We start from the raw sequence: 16,064 nt of genomic DNA, 5'->3' as shown, positions 1-16,064 counted from the left end.
GCGGGGGTGGGGGCCGCAGCCCGGACCGCGCTCTCCCAGACAAACCGGGAAAAATGAAGTCGAAGGATGGCTGGGTGTGTGTTCAGGGGGAATTTTAGACACACAGCTGTCAACTCACTGGGCAGACTCGAATGAGTGGCCTGCCAGTAGTGGGTTTTCGTCCCCGGAGCTGGACAAGAGGGAGGAGAAAGCAGGGATGTGTCCGTGTTTATCCGCGTTGGTGCACCTTAATCATTTTCCAGTCACGGAGCTGCGAGGGTCTGATGAAAGCTACAAACCGTCTCCTCTGAAAAACACACGAATGCACAAACTTAACAAAACCTGCATATAGTTTTGGGGTTAAGGGGCCCTAAAGGCCATCCATGGACTCTCCAGACGATAGTAATCCCGTGATCTGTCTGTGCACGTTTGTGTTTAAGGCAACACTCCGCATAATTTACATCCAATCGGGTCAGTCTGCCTATCCTCCATTGGAGGATCCATCCACAGTGGTGGCCGGCTGGCCTGCTGAGAATCCCCTAGCTCTTCTGGCTTTCCTGACATTTTCTTTTCCTGAGACTATGTTTGGATTTCCCCCCGTATCTGAGAATCCGAGTTATGTGGGTGATGTGGTCAGTTCCTCCCACCTGCCTAGCCAGTGTCCCGCATGACCCCGGGGAGAGCACTGGGGAGCAAGTCTCCTGGAGATGTTTGAGAGAAATGCAGCCTTAGTCAGAACCCAGCAAAACCTAGAGCTGTGTACCTCCCAGGGCAGAGCAGGCTGCAGGCAAGCTCCCTGAAGCTCTTCAGCTCCAGCAGCCCTTTGACCTCACAGAGGCAGGGCTTCCATCTCTTAGCTCCTGATGGTTCTTAGTTTTTCTTAAACAGCTCTCTTGGGAGATGGTTGACAGATAATAAACAGAGCACATGTAAGTTGCACAATTTGATAAGTTTAGAGGTAAATGTAAAGTCACAAAACCGTTACCACCATCAGGAGAGTAAATATAATCATCACTCTCAGAAGCTTCCTCATGTCCTCTGTTCCTTTCACTTATAATTATCCTGAGAATTCTCCAGTCTTGTAACTTGTATCAAGCAATCTGTTCTTCTTTATTACTGAGAACTGTTCTAATGCACAGATGTTGTAGTGTTTTATCCATCCACTTTGTTGCTGGACGTTTTGGGGGTTGTTTCTGGTTTTGACTATTTAATATAAAACTGTTACGAACATTTATAGGTTTTTGTGTGGACAGAAGTTTTCATTTCACTTGGGTAGAGAAAATGGCTAGGAGCGAATGGCTGGATCACGTGACATGTGTATGCTTACTGTTTAAAGTAACAGCCAATCTGTTTTCTAAAGTAATTGTACTCATTTACATTCCCGCCAGCCGTGGGTAAGAGTTCCACTTCCTCTCCATCCTTGTCGGCACTTGGTATGGCCAGTCTTTTTTGTTAACTTTTTAATTTTTTCCCAGTTTTATTGAGGTATATGTAATTGATATATAATATTGTGCAAGTTTAAGCTGTACAAAGGGCTTCCCAGATGGCACAGTGATAAACAACCCTCCTGCATCAGCAGGACACAGGCTCAATCCCTGGGTCAGAAAGATCCCCTGGAGGAGGGCATGGCTACTCACTCCAGCATTCTTGCCTGGAGAATCCCATGGACAGAGGAGCCCGATGGGCTACAGTGCATGAGGTCGCAGAGTCAGAACAACGGAGCAACTGACCACACACACAAGGTGTACAAAGTGATAATTTGATATGTGTATATATTGTGCAATGATTACCGGAGTAAGATCAACACATTCATCATCAGCTCACATAGTTACCAAAAGAAAACAATTGTGTGTGTGTGATCAGTCTTTCTCTTTAATCATTCCCATTCTAGTAAATGTGTAGTTGTCTTTCATAGTTTTAATTTGCATTTTCCTAATAGTTAATGATATTGAGCATCTCTTCTTGTGCTTCTTTGCCATCAATCCGTCTTCTTTTGGCAAAGTGTCTAGTTAAGCATTCTGCCCTTTAAAAAATTGAGTTATTGAATTATTATTGAGTTTTGAGAGTTCTTTATATTTTCTGGGTATAAGTCCTTTATTGGATACATGATTTGCAAAAATAATTTTCAGAGTCTGTGACTTCTCTCTTCATTTTCATAACAGCGTTTGATGAAGAGAAGACATTTTTAATTTTGATGAAGTTCAGCTTATTAATTTGTTCTTTTGTATTGTGCTCTTAGTGTCATATCTAAGAAATATTTGCTTAAGTCAAGGTTACAAAGGTTTTCTTCTATGTTTACTTCTAGAAGTTTTATAGTTTAGGTTTTATTGATGTCTGTGATTCATTTTGAACTAATTTTTCATATAATGTGAAATATGGATTGAAAATTTTGTATTTGTTTGGTTTTCCAAGCAAATATGGCTATCCAATTTTTCCAGCACCATTTGTTGAAAAGATGATCTCTGCTGAATTGCTCTTACACCTGTATTGAGCATCAGCTGTTTGTATATATTGGTTGCTGTAGACAAAACATCACTACATGAAAATCAATTATATTTCTATACATTAGCAATGAGTAATTGGAAACTGAATTTTTAAAATAAGCAATATCATTTGCAATAGCATCAGAAAGTTAGGGATAACTCTGACCAAAAAAAAAAAATGAGAAAGACTGTACACTAAAAACCACAAAGCGCTGCTGAGAGAAATTAAAGAAGATCTAAACAAATGGAGGTGCATCATGTTCATGGATTGGACAGATCAATACTGCTAAGGTATCAGTTCTCCCCAAATAAAAATTCCAGCAGGCTTTCTTATAGAAAATGATAGACTGGTTGCAAAATCGAGACGGGAAATGCAAAAGATTGTTGTACAATCAAACAGCTTTGAAAGACAACTGAGCTGGAGGATCAGCACTTCTGATTTTAAGACTTATAAAGTTGCAGTAATCAGGACAGTGTGCATGCTAAGTGTTCGACTCTGCGACCCCTTGGACTGTAGCATGCCAGGCTCCTCTGTCCGTGGGATTTTCCAGGCAAGAATACTGGAGTGGACTGCCATGCCCTCCTCCAGGGATTGAACCCAGATCTGCATTGGCAGGCAGGTTCTTTACCACTAATGCCACCTGGGTAGCTGCCAGGACGTGTTCTACTGGTGTAAAAATGGATGAATAGCTAAGAGAACAGAGGGTACCTGATGTTTTTAAGTGAACTGAGAAGGGAAGTGGACACAGATGATTAGATTTGCTACTTGGCAGTGTGATCCTGGTCGGGACTTATACAGAGCAGCTCCTTCCTTATGACTAGCTGGGTAAATACTAGTTTCAGCTCTGTTCCCGCTAGTTTTCAATGCTAATAGACAAAGAGAGTTGCTGTCATCTGTTCTGATTCAGGAGACCTGATCTGGAGGGTGAACGCATCATCTTGGTTAGGCAGCTTCTTAAAGATCCTCGTAACCTGTGAGGCTTCAGGTGATCTGCCCAAAGCAGGTAGAGACGACAATGATTTGTTTGAAGATGAATATCCCTGCTCACCAGCTTGGGTTTTGTTATGCAGGGTGCTGGTGTGCTTAAGGGTAGTTGTACAACTTATGTCTTTAAATGTTTTTTAAATTAATAAGTCATTTTTCAGACACCTGGGGAGTTTTGCTAAAAACTTTTATGAAATTATTTTTATCTCATTTTTGCTTTGTGCTGCTACTGATAGCAAAAAAGTGATACAGACTTAAATGTACAAAATATGGGATTTGTTGAAATCAACCTGAATGCCCAACAATGGAGGATTGCATAAATATAATGCGGTTGCTTTCAAATAGTATGCATTGCATGATTCAGCCTTTACTAAAGATCTAGAGTCGAGAGATGATAGGTTGTGTGTGTGTGTGTGTCTGTGTCTGTGTAGTTGTCTGCCTTTTCTTGTCTTTCTGATGTAATTTGCATTGCTTTTGTAATGAAAGGAAAAAATAAAACTACAAAAGAAGTAACACAAAAAAGAGCTAGAATTTTGGAGTTTTTTCTAATTCATCTTTAATTAATTATAACCAATCTTGTTTGGAAATGTTTTTGTGGCTTTATAAATTTTGCAGATTGCTCAAAATTGGGTTCTATAAAGTCACTGCATATAACTGCATTATATACATATATTTTATAATCCTTTATGACTTGTTTAAATAATTCCTTATTGTTAGAGTTGTTGTGAGGCTTCTGTTACCTGCCAAAGGATGGATATTCAGGTTGTTTTAAAACCTCTGATATTCTAAACAGCATAGAGTAAAATAAGTTGGATGAAAATTAGCTATATAGAACAAATAAGGCAAGGGGGAAGCCCTCAAAGTATTTTTTAAATGGCAGAAACATTTGAGGATATTCTTTTTCAATAAAATCATCACTCCAGATAACTTGTATTGGGCTAGATCACTTCTACCAAACTGATTTTACCAAATAGCACATAACTAAGTAAATACATGTATAAAGTCCCCTAGTACATACTCTTGGAGTCATATCCATGTTACTTATTAAACATGATTGATGTTACTTGAATGTTTCTACTTGGAAAGATGATTTTCTTCGGCATAGTGGGGAGGCAGTTAAGGGCTAGGTCCAGGGGGATATTACTGGAGCTGTATGGTGGAAGAGTTGGACTTCTCTAGTGGCTCAGATGGTAAAGTATCCGCCTGCAGTGTGGGAGACCCAGGTTTGATCCTTGGGTCAGGAAGATCCCCTGGAAGAGAGCATGGCAACCCAATCCAGCATTCTTGCCTGGGAAATCCCACGGAGAGAGGAGCCTGGCAGGCTAGAGTCCATGGGGTCACAAAGAGTTGGACATGACTAATGTGACTTAGCATGCACACACGTGGTGGAAGGGCTACTCTTTTCAAGAATGTGGAGAATAAACTGTAGGCAAGAGGGTCTGGAAGCAGGAAGCTAAGCTGGAGACTTTTGCAATAGTTCCAGTAAGTGGTGATGAAACCCTGAACCAAGGTGGTGTTGGTAAGGCAGGGGGTGAGGGGTGGGGGGTGGGGGCAATTTCCTCCTGAGTCCTTTGAGTATAGCATGTATTTCATTCTTTCCCTTTTGTTCATCCTTCAACCTACAGCCACTCAATTCTCCCAAGCTTTCAGAAGTCATAATTTAAGGACTTGAATGATGATGAGTTCACCTACCGCACAAAAGGTAGACTGGGAGGCTCAGTTAATGAGCCTGAGAGAGTTAAAGGCATGACCTGGGTATGGTGGGTACTTATACTGAGTGCCAAGAGGAAAATATGTGTTGGTTTGGCTGGTGCTTCAGCCAGGATAAGGAGGGAAGATGGATTACTGAAAACACAGAAAGGCTTTTATGCATTGGCTACATCAGTGTCACAATGAGCATGAGGGCAGAGATCATAGCCTATAGGTCTTGATATCCCACCACAGTCAGCGTGCTGTAGGCATTTCAACAGCAGAATAAGAGACAGAGAATACTGAAATGAATTCTGACTTTTCTTACAGAATGGGAGGAGCCTGCTACTCTTGAACTCTGGATTCGAGAGTAGGCCAGGGTTACTTACTCATGTTAGAAAAAAGTGATTCACAGGTTCTGGGAAGTAGAAAGAGGTGTGGCCCTACACAAATATTTTGGTGACTTCATTTAAACAATCGTTAGGACTTGTTATGTATATTTTTTGCCTACTTAAGAGTTTTGAAAATTCAAGAATCTTACATTTTCTCCCATTTCCATTACTTCATCCATTCCATTCGGTAGATTCATGAGCTAAAAACTAACTTCAGAAAACACCCATCACATACTGGGCTTAGCTCCTGTAATAAGAGTATTGGAGAACTGTATTCAGGAGCTTACAGTGTTGTAAACAAGGGGAGATTTGCTTCACTGACTATCTAGAGAACAATGTTATGAGAAGAAAAATTATAATTGAAGTATCAAAAGGTGTGACTAAGGCCTCTGAGATGAAGATTATTGACACAATCAAATGTGTTACCTCCACTGCACTTGTGAGAGTCCAGCTTTGTAGAGTGAGTTACTGACCAATATGTGGTTGACTGGCTGTCCAGGTGGCTCAGTGGTAAAGAATCTGCCTGCAGTGTAGGAGACACAGGTTCGATCCCTGGGTTGGGAAGATCCCTGGAGATAGGAATGGCAACCTACTCCAGTATTCTTGCCTGGGAAATCCCATGGACACAGAAGCCTGGTGGGCTACAGTCCATGGGGTTGCAAAGAGTTTGACACAACTGAGAGACTAAGCATGCACACACACACACTGTTCACAATGGAAAGTAGACTTCCTTTTTCAGTAAAATGACAAGAGTAAACATTCTGAAAAATTCTGTTGGAAACAAAACACCCAGAAATGATGAATAATACATAGAAAACATCTATTAAAATCCATAGCCAATAAAATATGTAATCAGCTGTTTAAAGTAAAAATAATAATAATGTATTGTGGTGTTTATAAGTAGAAGCAAAACATTTGACAGAATAGCAAAAGGCTGGATGGAGAGAAATGAAAGTATATTGTTCAAGGTTCTTATACTATACATGTGAAGTAGTATGATCTCACCTGTGGGTGAGCTGTGATGAGGTAAAGACATATACTACAGATCTGAAAGCAAACACTGCAATAATACAACAAAGTGTTACAGTTAGTAAGACAACATGGTAAATGAAATGGAATCATGAAATTTCTATGGAACCATCTGCATAGAAAATCACATGGAATCTACAAAAATGCTAATGCAATGAGTTGAGCAAAGTTGCAGAGTACACAATCAATTTGCAAATGTCAAAATACTAGCAACAATTAGAAACTGAAATAAACAATGTCACTTGTGTTGTAGTGAAAATATGAAGTACTTAGGGATACATTGACAAAAGATGTACAAAATTAATACACTGAAAACTAGAAAACATTTCTGAGATAAATTACGGAAAACTTAAATAAATCAAGAAAGACTGTGTTTATGGGTATTGAGAAGACTCAGTACTATTGTCAGTTCTTCACCAACTTGATCTATAAATTTAATGCAATTCCAATCAAACTTTCAGCAGGCTTTTTTTTTCTAGTTAGAAATTGATATACTGATTCGATAACCCAGTGAAGGACCAAAGTCAACTTTGAAAATGATTAACAAAGTCAGAGGATTTACACTACCTGCCTTCAACAATAAAGCTACAATAATCAAGACAGCAAGGTATTGGGTGTCTAGATGAACCAATAGACAAATCTATCAATGGAACAGAATGTCAAGTCCCTAAATAAGCCCACGCATACTTGGTCCCGGGTACAGATCCTATACCAACACCACTGGAGGCCCACTACTGCTGCTGCTGGAGAAGGGGAGGAAGCTTTTTCATGTACAAAACCTGTTAAAGATAACAAGGGAGCGGTTGGCTGCCATGAAAGGAAAAAGCAATACGACTGAAAGCTGCAAGCCTGAGCGCCAGGCACAGTGGGCTTGCCTAAGACTGAGACTGTACCAGGACAAGAGTCAGCTTCCCCTGACCCCACCCCATCCAGGCAAGCAAACGCCAAGTCAAAAGTGCAGCCGTCAACTGCCCAGGGCGGGGTGGGCAGGAGTGTGGAGAGATAACCCCTGCCGTTTAGATAAACAGAAAAAGACACAAGATGAGGGTGGAGCAGGAACACTGAGAAAAACCTCCTGCCACTCCAGCCCCCACGTGAAGCACTTGTCCTTGCTCAGTCGCTATGTGGTGTTTGACTGTTTGCAGCCCCATGGATTGCAGCATGCCAGGATCCTCTGCCCTCCGTTATCTCCCAGAGTTTACTCAAATTCACCCTAAGCACAAGAGAAGACTAAAAGAGGGCTTCCCTGGTGGCACAGTGGTAAAGAATTCACCTGCCAATGCAGGAGACACAGGTTCAATCTCTGTGCAGGAATATCCCACATGCCACAGAGCAGCTAAGTGTGTGTGCCACAACTGCTGAGCCTGTGCTCTTGAGCCTGGGAGCAGCAACTACTGAAACCTGTGTGCCCTGGAGCCATGCTCTGCAACAAGAGAAGCCACTGCAGTGAGGGCTACTCTCTACTCACTGCAGTGAAGACCCAGCACAGCACCCCCCGCCCCACCCCCCCACCCCCCGCTAAAAATAAAGCTGGGGGAATTTGAAGCCAATGATATTCTGAAGACAACCATAGCAACAACAAAATCTAAATCCAATTCAACAACTGACTTGACTGACTCAACCTTCCCCACATCATCAGTTTAGCATTAAAAGTGTTCACACTTTCAGGCATAAATAGTATTTATCTCAGTTCTACAAATATGGTTAAGCTTTCAATCAAAAACTGAGACATACAGAAAAGTATGTCTCAACATACTGTGTGCCTGTATGTCGCAACAACAGAAACGTCGCACTATGAATTGAAAGTGAAGTCGCTCAGTCGTGTCCGACTCTTTGGGACCCCATGGACTATAGCCTAGCAGGCTCTTCCATCCAAGGGATTTTCCAGGCAAGAATACTGGAGTGGGCTGCCATTTCCTTCTCCAGGGGATCTTCCCGACCCAGGGATCGAAAGCAATAAACAAGACTCACCGAACACCCAGAAATTGAAACTATCAGACTGGAAGTTAAAGGAACCATTGGGTTGGCCAAAAAGTTCCTTCAGTTTTTTTAAGTAAAAATAGAAGATACATTTTTCATTTTCACCAAGAACTTCCTTTTCTTTTTCTTTTTTTTTTTTTACCAAAAACTTTATTCAACAATGTATTCACTGCTTTGTCCCACTACCTTCTGCCATTTTTTTCAGGCAACTTCATAATTCCATCTTCCCAAAACTTTGTATCTTTTTGAGCAAACAACTGTTCCAAGTGCCTTATACAGTCTTCCAGGGAATTGAAAGTTTTTCCATTAATTTGTAAAGATTGAAATAAATGGACATGTAAAGGTGCAGTGTCTGGTGTATATGGCAGATGAATCAGAACTTTACAGTCAAGCTGCAACAGTTTTTGCCTGGGTGTCAAAGAAACACGCGATCTTATGTTATCCTGATGTATATGCATTTTCTGTTGACTAATTCTGGACGCTTTTCCCATTGAGTGCTGCTTTCAGTTGGTCTAATTGGGAGCAGTTATTTGTTGGAATTAATCGTTTGGTTTTCCAGAAGGAGTTCATAATAGAGGACTCCCTTCCAATTGCACCATATACACATCACCTTCTTTGGATGAAGACCAGATTTTGGTGTGGTTGGTTGTGGTTCATTTCACCTGGCAACTATCTTTTCCATTACGCATTATTGTACAGTGTCCACTTTTCATCACCTGTCACAATTTGTTTTAAAAATGGAAGATATTACATTTAAGTGGAGAGTTGCATGTGGAAATACAGTCAAGAAGGTTTTTTTTTTCTTAATTTTGTGGAACCCAAACATCAAAGCGATGAACATAAACAATCTGGTGCACAGGATCTTCAAACCTTAGTTTGGATACTTTGAGTATGTTGGCAATCGCCTGCATGATATAACAATTAATTGGTTGTTCTCAAATAATGTCTCAATTTGATTACTATCAACTTCAACTGGTCTACTCAACCATGAAGCATCATCCAGTGAGAAATATCCAGCATGAAACTTTGCAAACCACCCTTGACATGTTCAATTAGTCACAGCATGTTCTCCATACACTGCACAAATATTTTTCTGCATTGCAGTTGTGTTTTTACCTTTCCTGAAATAATAATGCACAAGATGCCAAAAATGTTGCTTTTTTCTTCCATCTTCAATATTAAAATGGCTACATACAAATTCACCAATTTTGATAAGTTTTTAAAAATGTATGCTGATATGATAGTTGTCACAATCAGTTCAGTTCAGTTCAGTTCAGTCGCTCAGTCGTGTCCGACTCTTTGCGACCCCATGAATTGCAGCACGCCAGGCCTCTCTGTCCATCACCAACTCCCGGAGTCTACCCAAACCCATGTCCATCGAGTCGGTGATGCCATCCAACCATCTCATCCTCTGTCGTCCCCTTCTCCTCCCACCCCCAATCCTACCCAGCATTAGGGTCTTTTCCAATGAGTTAACCCTTCGCATGAGGTGGCCAAAGTATTGGAGTTTCAGCTTCAACATCAGACCTTCCAATGAACACCCAGGATTAATCTCTTTTAGGATGGATTGATTGGATCTCCTTGCAGTCCAAGGGACTCTCAAGAGTCTTCTCCAACACCACAGTTCAGAAGCATCAATTCTTTGGCGCTCAGCTTTCTTCACCATCCAACTCTCACATCCATACACGACCACTGGAAAAACCATAGCCTTGACTAGATGGACTTTTGTTGGCAAAGTAATGTCTCTTGCTTTTAAATATGCTATCTAGGTTGGCCATAACCTTCCTTCCAAGGAGTAAGCGTCTTTTAATTTCATGGCTGCAGTCACCATCTGCAGTGATTCTGGAGCCCCCCAAAATAAAATCTGACACTGTTTCCACTGTTTCCCCATCTATTTGCCATGAAGTGATGGGACCAGATGCCATGATCTTAGTTTTCTGAACGTTGAGCTTTAGGCCAACTTTTTCACTCTCCTCTTTCACCTTCATCAAGAGGCTCTTTAGTTCTTCTTCACTTTCTGCCATAAGTGTGTGTCATCTGCATATCTGAGGTTATTGATATTTCTCCTGGCAATCTTGATTCCAGCTTGTGTTTCTTCCAGCCCAGCATTTCTCATGATGTACTCTGCATATAAGTTAAATAAGCAGGGTGACAATATACAGCCTTGACGGACTCCTTTTCCTATTTGGAACCAGTCTGTTGTTCCATGTCCAGTTCTACCTGTTGCTTCCTGACCTGCATACAGGTTTCTCAAGAGACAAGTCAGATGGTCTGGTATTCCCATCTCTTTCAGAATTTTCCACAGTTTATTGTGATCCACACAGTCAAAGGCTTTGGCATAGTCAATAAAGCAGAAATAGATGTTTTTCTGGAACTCTCTTGCTTTTTCGATGATCCAGCGGATGTTGGCAATTTGATCTCTGGTTCCTCTGCCTTTTCTAAAACCAGCTTGAACATCTGGAAGTTCACAGTTCATGTATTGCTGAAGCCTGGCTTGGAGAATTTTGAGCATTACTTTACTAGCATGTGAGATGAGTGCAACTGTGCAGTAGTTTGAGCATTCTTTGGCATTGCCTTTCTTTGGGATTGGAACGAAAACTGACCTTTTCCAGTCCTGTGGCCACTGCTGAGTTTTCCAAATTTGCTGGCATATCAAGTGCAGCACTTTCACAGCATCACCTTTGAGAATTTGAAATACAATCTAACAAAATTGTTTCCAATGAAGTTAAAGACAACTAAGCTCTATGAGAGCCATCTTATGGGAAAAACCAAAGGAACCTTTTGGCTAGCTCAATATCATTAATATGTTAAAGGCTCAGATGAAAAAGATAGACAGCATTCATGAATAAAGGGGGAATTTCAGCTGAGAAATGGAAATCATGAGAAAGTCTCAAATGGTAATGTTAGAAAAAATTTAAAAACAATGGAGATGAAGCAAGCCTTTGACAAGCTTATCAGAGCACTTGACACAGCCAAGAAAAGAATCAGTAAACTTGAAGATAGATCAGTACAAATCACTCTAACAGCAACACAAAGAGCAAAAATGAGAGGGAAAGCGAAGATACAGAACAGAATATCCAAGAGCTGTGGTACAGTAGGAAGTGGTTTAATATCTGTGTAATCAGAACTCCAGAAACAAAAGAGAATGGAGCAGCAGAAATATTTGAAGAGATAATAGTTGAGAATTTCTCCAAATTTGTAAAAGATATTCGCTTACAGATCCAGGAAGCTGAGAGAACACCAAGCAGGATAAATGCCACCCCCTTGAAATAATCTCATGCTAGACACATCATATTCAGACTGCTGAAAAATAAGGAGAAAGAGAAAATCATGATCTAAAGAATACAGAGGAACAAAGATAAGAAAGTAGGGTCTTAAAGAGATATTTGTGCACCTATGATGATAGCAGCATTACTCACAGTAAGTAAATCGTGGAAGCAACACAAGTGTCCATCAGCAGATGAATGACAATCAAAATATGGTCTATACATACAGTGCAATATTTAGCCTTAAAAAGGAAGGAGGTTTTGAAATATGCTACAATATTGATTATGCTAAATAAAATAGTGTGTTAGTCACTCAGTCATGTCTGACTCTTTGTGACACCATGGACTATAGCCCACCAGGCTCCTCTGTCCATGGAATTCTCCAGGCAAGAATACTGGAGTGAGTTGCCATGCCCTCCTCCAAGGGATCTTCCCCATCTATGGATCAAACCCAGGTCTCCTGTACTGCAAGCAGATTCTTCACCATCTGAGCCACCAGGGAAGCCCTTTAAGTGAAATAAGCTGGTCACAAAAAGACAAGTACAGCTTTGAGCACGTTACCTTTGCAATTCTGAGGAAATGGACTGGTCCTGAGAATCACTGTGTGTATGATGTTTGGGGTGAGGCAGGGGTTCTGAATCTCCTCCCTTCTAAGTTTTCAGAACAACCTTTGGCAGAGAGGCTCAGCACTTGACTCTGACATTACAGACTCTCCCAAGGCCAAGACAATAATGGTGTCAGCTCCAGAGACCGGACTTGGCATAAGGAAGGAAACTAGCTAAATACACTCTTGCCAACAAAATCCTGTCTTTGCCAAACCCTCTCCCATCTGCTGTATTCTCTGGAGTTACTCATCTGTGACTGGAGAGACCGTCCAGCCATCAGTAATGTACCCTGAGAGGTCCAAAGGTCCAAGGTCCATTCAGACTCCCAGAGAAGGAAGGAACACTTTATCATAGAACAGAGTCTAGTGATTTTATGGGACTACCCATGCTGGTCATGGTCAAATGTTTCCAGGGTTGAGTTTTATGGTCATTCCTCTCCACTCAACCCACCACTCCACTTCTAAATACTTCCCCAGCTCTGTTCATATATAGCAAAGCCCCACAGGTACAGATTTAGGATTTTGGTAGCAAAAATCTGAGATTTAATTTAAAATTTTGTGGTGTGGTACTGTCAAGCTAGACACACACAAACACACCCACAGAACATTTTTGAGCTGGAGGTGGGGAAGAATTAGATCCAATGAAAAAGTATTAGAACAGAAATTCAGAAGAGCACACCAGGAAGAACCTATAAAAGAAATCCTCACTGATGGAACCAAGACCATGACCTGAAAAAGGATAAACAAGCAGTTTTCATGCTGAAAAGTAACTTGCTGTGATGCCGAGGCTCTTCAGCACCTGTAAATAGCAGAGGGCATGGTCCCTGGGCCGGCAGCATCGTCATCACCTGGAGCTTGTTAGGGTTGGGGTTAGGAAGTGAGATGCTTGGCTCCTGCCTGGGACCTGCTGACTCAGGAGTTCCAAGAAGAGGGCGCAGTACTCTGTGTTGTCACAGGCCCTCCAGATGGTTCTGGTGCACATCTGAGAAGCCGGACAAGGAGAGTAGAAGAGGATGGTAAAGGCAGTAAAGAGCAGAGTTGACGAGGCAGAGCAAGGCCTCCAATGTGGCCCTGATGCAGACGAACACTCCCATCAAGGACAAATTTAGAACTCTTGGCTGCAGCCTGCGAGCTGCAACCAGAAGATCCCACATGCTGCAGCTAAGACCTGGAGCAGGGCTTCCCTGGTGACTCAGTGGTAAAGAATCTGCCTGCCAATGCCAGAGACTTGGTTTCGATCCCTGATCTGGGAAGATCCCATATGCTGCAGAACAACTAAGCCTGTGCGCCACACCTATTCAGCTTGTGCTCTAGAGCTGCAACTACTGAAGCTCTCACGCCCTAGAGCAACAAGAGAGGCCACGGCGATGAGCAGCTCCAGCTCTGCGCCTAGAGTAGCCCCCGCTCACCGCAACTAGAGAAAAGCCCGTGCAGCAACAAAGACCCGGCACAGCCAAAAACAAAGAAATAGCATAGTCAAATTTTTAAAAATTTGATTTTTAAATCAAAATTTGATTTTTAAATCAGGCCAGAGCAGCGAAATAAATAAATATTAACAACAACAACAACAACAACAACAAAATGACCACGTGTAGAAAGAGTGGAAGTACCACTACTGGCCCCGGGGAAATGAGGAAGAAACTCTAAAAGGTGTGAAGAGAGGACAGGTAATGAGGGGCAGTCAGCGCCATGAAAATCACAGTGAGGGAAATAATCAAAGAAGAGTTTCCGGACCAAAAGGTAATCGTGGTCTGAGCTGTAGAGGGTTTGTAGACTTTCCTTCAAGAGGAAATCTCAAGGAAAGGGCCCCAGGCACCACTCAGCTAATTTTTATTTAGATGCTTACTTATTTTTTACCTTTATTTATTCTGATACAACCTCAAACTCACCAGGAATTTGTAAAGACAGTACAAAGACTTTCTGAATACCTTTTACCCAGCTTTGCCAACTGTTTACATTTTGCCCCATTTTCTTTTTTTAAAATTTATTTATACGCTTTGTCAGGTCTTAGTTGCATCATGTGAGATTGTGGCGCAAAGACTCTCTAGTTGTGGCACATGGACTTAGATGCTCCGTGGCATGTGGGATCTTAGTTCCCCAACCAGGGATCAAACCCATGTCCCCTGCACTGCAAAGCAGATTCCTGACCACTGGACCACCATTTTATTTACTGTTTCCCCCTCTCTCTAAATATATGTACATTTGCATATTTATATTACATGTACATCTTCTTCTGAAGCATCTAAACGGTTTGCCACGTTATGCTTGAAATATTTATGCCTAAATATTTCAATGTATATTTCCTAAGAACACATTTTCTTACATACCTTCCTAAAACACAACACTTTTACGAGCTCACAGTACAACTATCAAAATTAGGACATTTAATCTCGGCATAATAATATTATCTAATACAAGGTCCATTTTTTCAAATTTTGTCAGTTGTCCCATGAATGTCCTTTTATCTGTTTTCTTCCTAATTCTGGATCTAATCTAGGACCACGTGTAGCATTTAGTTATCATATCCTTTAGCCTCTTTCAGTCTGGAACACTCTGTATGTCTCCTCATGGATAGATTCAGGTTATGGATTTGGGGGAGGGAGACCACAGATGTGATCCTGTGTCCTTGGCAGTGAATCAGATCAGGAGGCATATGACAGCTATATATCCCCATGTTGGTGGTATTACTTCTTTTTATTTAATATTTAATTTATGTATTTGACCACACCGGGTCTTAGTTGCAGCATGCAGGATGTAGTTCCCGCATGCAGCATGTGGGCTCTTTAGTTGCAGCATGCAAGATGTAGTTCCCTGACCAGGGGTCAAACCTAGGCCCCCTGCATTGGGGATGCAGTGTCATAGCCACTAGACCACCATGGGGAAGTCCCTGTGATTGTATGTCTGACCACTCGGTTCAGGTGGCAGTTGTCAGCTTTCTTCAAGGTAGTTACCATTTTCCCTGTTGTAACTAGTAACCAATTGTGGGAAGCAACGTAGTTACCATTTTCCCCATTGTAACTAGTAACCAACTGTGGGAAGATTCTTTGAGACTGTATTGGTCAGGACTGTGGTCCGAAGAATCTGAGGAACAGAACCACCTTGTGCTGCTGTGGAGCCGGTTACTGTCTAGGGGAGCTGTCCTTTCTGCATCTGAAGCTGGAGCCTCCAGGTCATGGTCTGGTGGGAACATGGACGTGAAACGGAGGAGAAGCAAGAGCCACCTAGGAGCCGAGAGGCAGAGCTGGAACCCCTGTGGGTCCTTCATCTTCCCTCTGAGACTCCAGCTTCCACAAGGGGTGCTCCTCATCCTGAAGCTGGACACACCTGGCCCAAAGGTGGGAGAAGCTGCAGCAAAGGGTCACAGGGCTGGAGGAGCTGCTCTGCCGCCTGTGGGAGCCGCAGATGAGTAACAGCGGGAGCTGCAAGGGCAGCCATCTCCCAAGTGCAAAGGAACAGGACCGTTCCTTCCATCCCGCCAGGTCGCTCACACACAGCATCTTTACTGTGTCATGGGTTAACTGTGCATCTAAGGTGAAGTCAGGCCACTGTGGAGAAGACTGCCTATTTACTGAAGTCTGCCCAAAACTTAGAATTATTACATATGCCATAAACTTAGGTACTTATACATGCAATAAACTGTCCCACCCACATAGCAGG

General features: G+C 42.0%; 1 protein-coding gene across 4 annotated transcripts in view; it reads left to right on the top strand.

The window, feature by feature from the left end:
* IL15RA (interleukin 15 receptor subunit alpha) overlaps positions 1-16,064 on the top strand; it is a 41,276-nt gene that overhangs the window by 1,680 nt on the left and 23,532 nt on the right. The gene's annotated exons all lie outside the window — the stretch shown is intronic.

Source organism: Giraffa tippelskirchi, chromosome 13 (assembly GCF_054371585.1).
Source record: "Giraffa tippelskirchi isolate mGirTip1 chromosome 13, T2T-mGirTip1v1.2.pri, whole genome shotgun sequence".
Lineage (NCBI taxonomy): Eukaryota > Metazoa > Chordata > Mammalia > Artiodactyla > Giraffidae > Giraffa > Giraffa tippelskirchi.
The sequence above is the reverse complement of the archived record's forward strand: the minus strand, read 5'-3'. Positions and strand labels throughout refer to the sequence as shown.